Genomic DNA, 7,797 nt, shown 5'->3' on the forward strand with positions numbered 1-7,797 from the left:
TGGATACTTTTTTTTTAAAAAAAAAAATTTTTACCGTACACGTACGGTAAGTGTAATCGGCGATTTTTCGAGAAAAAAAAATACATTTTTTTTTGACATTGTGGGTTGTTTGGGGGCCCGTATATCATTGCTGGGTGATTATTATCTCAATATACTGCCCCTTTACACATTTTTGGGCTTCATTTATGCAGCCCCACTCAGAGTGCGAGAGATTCGAATGTTTACTAAGATCTAAGAGCCAATCAGAATCGCGCTCGCGCACGTCACCCTACGCGTACGGTAAGCGCACCGTAAGCTGGCTCAGATATATATATTGATTTAAAGGCTATTTTCTCAGAATCTACTGAACAGATTTACACCAAACCTACAAAAGGCACTTCCTTGACCTGAGGACTACCTCTCTGCCAAATTTCAAGTAATTCTGTTCAGCCGTTCGGGCTGTAGCTGTGTCTAAAGGTCCTATGGAAAAATGCATGGGAAAAACGCGTTTTGGGACCCCCCTTTTATCTCAGCCCCCGCTTGACGAATCCCCCCGAGACTTTCAGGGTAGGAGTGGAGCGTAGCGCCCCACCTATTTTGAAACATTCGCGAGGATTCATCGACCGGCGCAAAAGTTATTCAAAATAGAATGTTGCGGATTTCCTATGGAAACGTGGTCCTAACTATAACTACCTACTGGCGACCGCCAGTAGGTAATATATATATATATATATATATTCACTGAAAAAACCATAGGTTTCACACATGTTATAGTTAGCGGAAATTTTACTGATAAAAAACCAGTGAAATTGCCCCGTTATAGTTAGTGCTGGCAACTATAACTCACGCGACCGCAATCCTCTGCTGATGCTAATACTGTATTTAGACACTTATTTGCCCATGTCTTCTTCCATACATTTTTAGCTATACATATATTACAAATATTTTTTTTTCATAAAGACACATATGTCATTAGCAGAAGATTGCGGTCGCGTGAGTTATAGTTGCCAGCACTAACTATAACGGGGCAATTTCACTGGTTTTTTATCAGTAAAATTTCCGCTAACTATAACATGTGTGAAACCTATGGTTTTTTCAGTGAATTTGCAAGGTTTTTTAAATGCTAATTCCTAACTATAACGTGTGTGAAACCTATGGTTTTTTCAGTGAATTTGTACGGTTTTTTAAATGCTAAGTTACTTTACGCCATTCGAGGCGTGCGCGCCCACTTAACGCAGTTCGTTCAGTGCACGGTTTTTATCAACTTTAATAAGCCCTGTACATTTGGTGGCCTTCGGCCACCAAAAGCACAGGGGGTGGGGTCAATGTGGATAGTGTTTTTTTTATTTCGATTTTATAATTTCATGTTGCCAAAATTTAGTTTTTTTTACCTATTAATAAGCCCTGTACATTTGGTCATTTGGTGGCCTACGGCCACCAAAAGCACAGGGGGTGGGGTAAGTGTGGATAGTGTTTTTTTTTTTTTTTTTTTTTACCGTACGGTAAGCGTACGGTAAGCGTACTCGGCGAAATTGCCGAAAAAAAAATAAAACCGTTTTTGCTCTTGGGGGATGTTTGGGGACTCCCTCAACATGACTATGTGGGAGGGAGTTGTCAAAACAGCCCCGTAACATGTTTTTGGCCATCTTGTTTGATAAACAACACTCAGTGCGAGAGACAAAATGGCGGCCGCCGCTTCCTGGTTTCGGCCGATTCGAATGTTTACTAAGATCTAAGAGCCAATCAGAATCACGCTCGCGCACGCCACCGTACGCTTACGGTAAGCGTACGGTAAGCGTACCGTAAGCGGGCTCAGATATATATATTGATTTAAAGGCTATTTTCTCAGAATCTACTGAACAGATTTACACCAAACCTACAAAAGGCACTTCCTTGACCTAGGGACTACCTCTCTGCCAAATTTCTAGTAATTCTGTTCAGCCGTTCGGGCTGTAGCTCGTTCTAAAGGTCCTATGGAAAAATGCATGGGAAAAACGCGTTTTGGGACCCCCCTTTTATCTCAGCCCCCGCTTGACGAATCCCCCCGAGACTTTCAGGGTAGGAGCGGAGCGTAGCGCCCCACCTATTTTGAGAAATTTGCGAGGATTCATCGACCGGCGCCAAAGTTATTCAAAATAGAATGTTGAGGTTTTCCTATGAAAAAGGGGTCCTAACTATAACTACCTACTGGCGACCGCCAGTAGGTAATATATACACATATATATATATATAAAAAAGAAGAGTGCAGTGACCGGAGATCTTCTCAAATACTGTTGGTCGTTGGAATTAAATGTCCGCACTCCAAATACCAAAGCCCTTAGTCTTTCATTCACCCCCTTTTATTACACTTGTAGGTTTCTGCTTTCTGTTTAAAACAGTTTTGCTATCTTTTTCTTCCTCCATCGTTCCAGTGTGTGTGCGTGTGTGTGTTAAATAAGTGCCAGTGCCCCCACTGGCAACTACCAGCTCAAACAAAGCACTGCCTTTCATCTCCTCCACTTCACAATCCCCTCTTACATCATAAACATGAATTTTCTTTTGCTTCAGCACAGTGCCCATTCCCAAGTGCCTCCTCCATCATCAGATTTCAAACATTATCCTTATTAGCACGGCAGCCCTCCCAGGCAGCGTCAGTAGCATGGGCCACCCATTGCAATAGCAGCACCTAATTCACATCAACCTCTAGGCTGAGGTTGAACTCAGGAAAAGAGGCACCAGCACATTGCTTTTCTTCTCTCAGTGTCTCTCCACACACTTTAGCACCTGCTGCTCGTATGGTTCTGTTAAACATATTTTCAGCACACCGGTTTGTTTATCCAAAGAGTGTTCATATCAGCCTATTAGCAGGGGCTGGTGTTTGGGGTGATAAACCCCTTATAAGCATTTGTGGTTAATACTTGGCTCTAGGGCCCACGTCCGGTCTACTATCTCAGTGTCGGTTTTTCTTCTCCTGACTCAAGAATGGAAAACAACCAGTGACACTCGATGGAAACAAGAGACAGACAGAGATACCCATCTTGTGGCTACATTTCAAAATGTTATCCCAGATAATCTGGACTCAATACTAACCCTGGGCATAGTTCGCGAAGTAGCGCTACGCGTACCTATGCAAAGTGCACTTCGCACGACGCGAGCTACGAGTAGCGCTTCGCGAACTGCGTAGTACTATGTTCGCACTGTGCAAGATGCCGTTTTCAATAATTGCACAGTGCGGACAAGCATCCGGCACTGTGCAATCATTGAAAACGGCATCTTGCACAGTGCGAGCTGTAGTTTTCTGCCGCTCGAGTAGATTTTTACTTGAGCGGCAGCTTTCTCAACGCGTACTGGTAGTTTCTCATCACGAGCGGTCATGAGCATATGCGACCACTCGCATTGAGAAACCTGACCTCCTCGCGATCGCCAACTTGATGTTGCTGATCGCGAATGTGGAAAAAGTATCGCCGGGATGTCATTTTGCTTCCTTGCGGTCGCCAACTTGACGTTGAGGACCGCGAGCAAGCAAAAAAGGACCGCTACGCGTGTTTGCACTGTGCTACGTGCAATTTGCGTAGTGTGAAGTAGCGCAAACTACGCGAGCGTAGCGTAGTGTTTTGCCCAGGCTTACTCAATACCAGCTTTCCTGCTTGTTGAAATTGTCCCAGGCAACTATGTGAGTTCACAGTCTCTTTTTTATTTAATAACACATATGACTGCACTTTTAAATACTGGAGTTCAGGATGTGTGCTGCACAATCACTTTACACTTATATTTGACTAAATAGCCAGTAAAGTTGCCCCATCTATAAGAATCTAGGCCACGTTTAGTTTTTACATGATGACTGACTTGTCACCTAGTTCACAAACGGCTTTGTCGCTGTGGCAAGCAATGAATCTTTAAAAAAAAAAAAAAAAAAAGCTATTCCTTTAAATGTCTCCTATGCAGTGATATAATCTGCTGTACACAGAAGAACTAATTCCACATGTTAAAGAAATAACCTATTAAACATTTTTGTCAAGAGATTGGATAATATTTTTACATTACGTTTGTTGTGCAACATACAAGGCAAGTGTTTACATGGCACGGCTTGTGCACGCACTTCTAGAGCCAAGCCAGTCCCATGATTCAGCTCTAGGTCAGTTCACATTGTTTATTGCCTGTGTGCCCTCCTCTATTTGTGTCTCAGACTTAGGTCACTGGGCTTTCAGTCACTTGATACAATGATCTGTAAAAGATAAGGACTGGAAACATGCAGCCCTGCCTACATGCACCAATTCAAAAACTCTACTATCAAGGCTTCTTGTAGCAGAGACAAAGAAGACTGCTTGCAGTGAAAATACATGTAAAATAAGTGATCCCAGGGCAGGGACTCCAGTCTGTTGTGTTGCTACATGACCATAGTCAGGTGTTCCGAGGGTGAACTACTAGGCCCTGGTGGGACAGGCAGCGGTGTAGATTCAGTGGGAGTATTTGGAGGGTGACTACCCTTAAAAGCATTCTTGGTTTAGAAATTGGCTCTAGGGGTCTTGCATCAGTTCTGCTATATGTGTGTCATTTTTTCTTACTGTTTTCATTTGACTAAGAGCTTGTAACGTGTCCATGTTTTGGATCAGAATTTAAATATTCTTAGGGAACAGTTTACAAAAAAAGTTGTATATTTGCAGCCATAAATGTATTCCTTGAATGGGTGCAAATGTACTGCTTTTTGGAGTTCGCAATCATCAGCAGTAGTATACTTGGAATGCTGCACCAACCAGCCCCAAGGCATTTGTGAGAAGTGGGGTTGTTAGTTGAATAGGGGGGCTATGTTCAAGTAACAGTCACAATCCCTGTCAGAGTGAACCACAAAAGTCACTAAATTAATCAGTGGTTAACCCTCTGGTAGACTGGCACACAAGCAGTTAGAGGCAATGTGTAAACTATTTATGCAGCACACAAACAGTAATAACCAAGACTACCATAGTGACTCCAAGGGCTACTTCACTGGCCTCATGTTCAGAGCCAAGGGGATATAACAGTCTCCCTCTATCTTGAACCTGCACCTGGACCCAGCCTGAGTGGGTCCTTACTCCCCATTCGTTGCCCCCCCAGTCTTGGACCATTGGTGCTAAAGGTGCCCAGACAGCCAAGATCCAAAACTCAGGGCTTTGAAAACATGTGGCTAGAAACTGCTCTGACAACAGAGCAACAGAGAGAACACCAGGTAGTCCACCCAAGACTGGTGTGGGAGTCTGTGGCTGTCCCTGAACCTCTAAAGGTATCTCCCAAGGATCAGCCCAAATTTTGCAATAAGTATGGCTTTCTTGTAGGAATACTTTGTCTGGTCACCCACCTCAAGTGTGAGAAGTGTGTCACTCTCCAACATAGACATGTGCCTCTATAGGCTAACTCCCCCGCCCAGTACTCCTCTGGGACCTTGTGTACCTTCAGAGCGACCGGATATGCTGAAAACCATTTACTCATGTCCTCTCCCACCAAATAATTGGGCACCAGACCTTGGGGTATGTGGACCTTCAGCTCTCTAGTGGACACTGGGGTAATGCTGCCATCATCTCTGCTGTACTCTGGTGTTATATTCCATATAGGTACCCTAAATAGGCACAGGTAACATTGCAACCTTTCATCTATATCTTCCCTACATTACATACATATTGGCTCTTAGGGACTGACCTTTTACCTGGATACGACACTGCATTCAGAACGCAGGTTTTCCCTAGTTCGAATCTCATGCATTATACCTGAGGTTTCTTGGGAGCACAGCAGGACTAACATCTCCTGTATAATATCTCTGTATAAAGTTCAGGCCTGAGGTCATCCATTAGGCTGACACAGCAAGGTAGGAAACCTATGGGTATATATACATCACATCTTGCTTAGAAGGACAGAGGAGACCGAGACTTCCCAGCTGATACACTGACCAGAGACGCGTAGGTTCCTGCATGCTGACATTCCAGCTCGCAGTGGTCTAACATCCCTCGCCAGGTGTTCAACACGACACCAGGACGAGGTCCCATATTCTCTCATTCTCATGTTTTGAGGTTGACTAGATCCTAGAGGGATTCTTGGCATAACACCTACACTGATGCTAGGTACATCTAGTTAGGGAGGCATTGTAGGAGTATAAACTTTTTATCATGTGTTTTATATGCTTGTATGTAAACATTATTATTGCAAAATGGTAGAATTGTACCATCCCTTTACTTTCGTAGTGCTTCTTATCATATATCTCCGCCACTGTCTAATGGTTGTTGCAGCTCATCTATTCTACACTAGATTAACAACGGTTCTATAAATTCTTATTGAAAGGCCCAGCCTGTTTATTATCTGTTTCTCCGAGACAAACTAAGTGAGCACAAGTGACTGAGCGAAAGGTAGTATATGGTTTCCATGATTCTGAGGGATCAGAGTTGTCATGTTCTGAGGTTGCCAAGAACTATTCTCTCCCCGATAAGAGGAGATTCTACTGGCACTGTGAACTAGCTGATACAGACAGGCTAACATACCCGGTGGGGGTGCACAGAATCAGTCTGCCACCAATCCCACAGTTTATGTTATCCAAACACGCAGATCCTGTATAGGTTATATAGGAACTACAACACTGGGACTTTTTATCTTTAGGTCCAGCTCCTCCAGACTCAATACATGGGGCCACAACAGTTTCTTTTCCTCCACAGCTAGTTGTTTTTCCTGTAGGTATAGGACCCCCCTGCTACTACCCTCACTGCTTGTGCAACCTTTTCCAGCTGGGATAGCTGCAGATGACCCTCCCCTTCAGCTTAACTGTCCCCCAGGTCCTTAGAGGGCAGGATGGAAAAAAACACACCACTTCCTGTGCTGGGCACCGTAGGAGACCTTACTCCTATGGGTCTGCCACTCTCCTCTGGTTCTAGGGTCATGGGGAAAAAGAAGTTCCTGTCTTGCCAGCTTTGAAGCTTTTGCAAAGTAGTCCCCCTCAGCCTCTATTTCCTCCTCCCCCTCATTCAGTACATCCTCTTCATCATCACCCTACTGTGCTACAGCTTGCATTCTGCAGATCTCCTCCCAGGATCTAAGGGGTATCTGATAATCAAAGTTTAGAATTCCCTTGGATCATCTCAGTCCCCTCTCCCTGCACAACTTCCTCAGCTCAGCCATGCTGTAGCTTACAATGGCATCAATATCCAAATCCTTGGCAGGCAAGTCACAGGCACACACATTGTTAGGCAGGAATGAAAGCTGGAAAAAAGTTTTAAAAAGATATGGCCAGTCAAGGGCAATTTAAAAATAGGTCAGCTCTGTTGTTAAATTATTTATCTGGGATTTATGTGCAACACAAATCACTGCATGGTATTACACAAACACAAATCCTCATCCACACCGCTAGACACCAATGTAAGAAATTGGGTTGCTGGTTGAATGGGAGAACCCCTGTTCAAGCAACAGCCACAGTCCATTTCAGGGTAAACCACAAAAGTGACTAAATTGACCTGTGCTTAACCCTCTACTAGTTTGGCAAAAAAGCAATCAGGCTTAACTTAGACGCAATGTGTAAAGTATTTATGCAGCACACAAACCGTAATAAAGTGAAAACAGAACACAAGAAAAGTCCCACACCAGTTTAGAAAAAGAAACTAAATTGTAATGAATTATTGAAAATCAAATTGGCAAAAAATCCAATCAGTAGAACCGGAGTAAGGAACTTTTAAAGTTTTTAGTAAAAACTAGAGCCTAAAAGATCAAAGCGCCAACCGTGGATATCGAGCTGTGCAAGACCGGGTCAAAGTTGAAAAATATGGCTGACTGCATTGGAATGCGGGTCGGATACAAGAAGTGGCTTGAACCTGGTCAGCACTTACCTTC

The sequence above is a fragment of the Triturus cristatus genome, chromosome 8 (genome assembly GCF_964204655.1).
Source record: "Triturus cristatus chromosome 8, aTriCri1.1, whole genome shotgun sequence".
NCBI classification, from domain to species: Eukaryota; Metazoa; Chordata; class Amphibia; order Caudata; family Salamandridae; genus Triturus; species Triturus cristatus.